Consider the following 668-nt stretch of genomic DNA (forward strand, 5'->3'; position numbering starts at 1 on the left):
CATCATTCCCCAACTTGTTTTATATTCTTAGAGAAAATCAAATAATGTTTTTTTAAATTATTTTTATTAATACAAACTATATAAGCCGCACAAAAGTAAAGTAAGTAATACTACTGCATGGTAACCTCTAGTCTTTACAATAAGCTGTTCAAACTAACTCATATGCATACTAGTGTGTGCATCTTTTTGGGGAAAAGACGCATGTTGACCAATTTTCAGTACAACAGCGGTCTGAAAAGAGCCCGAGAAGTAGTTTCTAGTAATAAGATACACAACCTTCAACTTCTTCTATTGACAAGCGCTAGTTCAGATGGTTAGGGGTTAAAATGGATGTAAAGCGAGAATCACTGTCGTAAAACCCTACCACCAATCACGTCGGAAGTGTCGTGCAATACCCCTGATTTCGAGCTCGGAAACCCCAATCGGTCTTTTCGTACGGCAGCCCAGCTGAAGACGGTATGCTCTTCAGCCCGATCCGATAAAATTGAATAAATTGCACTTATTCCCTGGTCTCTTATGTAACTATCTTGTCTTGTGTGTTATAGAAACATGCCAGCTAAAGGTCCCCTGCAATCTGTCCAGGTTTTTGGACGTAAAGTAAGTAAATATGTAGATCTTAATCCACATGTGCTGTTGCGACTACACTGCCTTGTTAGCGCACATTAGCT

The 668-nt window shown here is 39.2% G+C and overlaps 1 long non-coding RNA gene across 1 annotated transcript; it reads left to right on the forward strand.

Annotated features, from left to right (window-relative positions):
* The first annotated feature begins 376 nt into the window (after positions 1 to 376).
* LOC111644523 (uncharacterized) lies at positions 377 to 597 on the forward strand. Its single transcript, XR_002759798.2, has 2 exons — positions 377 to 456; positions 546 to 597. It is a non-coding gene; the product is annotated as an uncharacterized LOC111644523 (long non-coding RNA).
* Positions 598 to 668: the final 71 nt, after the last annotated feature.

This window comes from Seriola lalandi, unplaced genomic scaffold (assembly GCF_002814215.2).
Source record: "Seriola lalandi dorsalis isolate HSWRI2012SDOR001 ecotype SW California unplaced genomic scaffold, Sedor1 jcf7180002013042, whole genome shotgun sequence".
Taxonomy (NCBI): domain Eukaryota; kingdom Metazoa; phylum Chordata; class Actinopteri; order Carangiformes; family Carangidae; genus Seriola; species Seriola lalandi.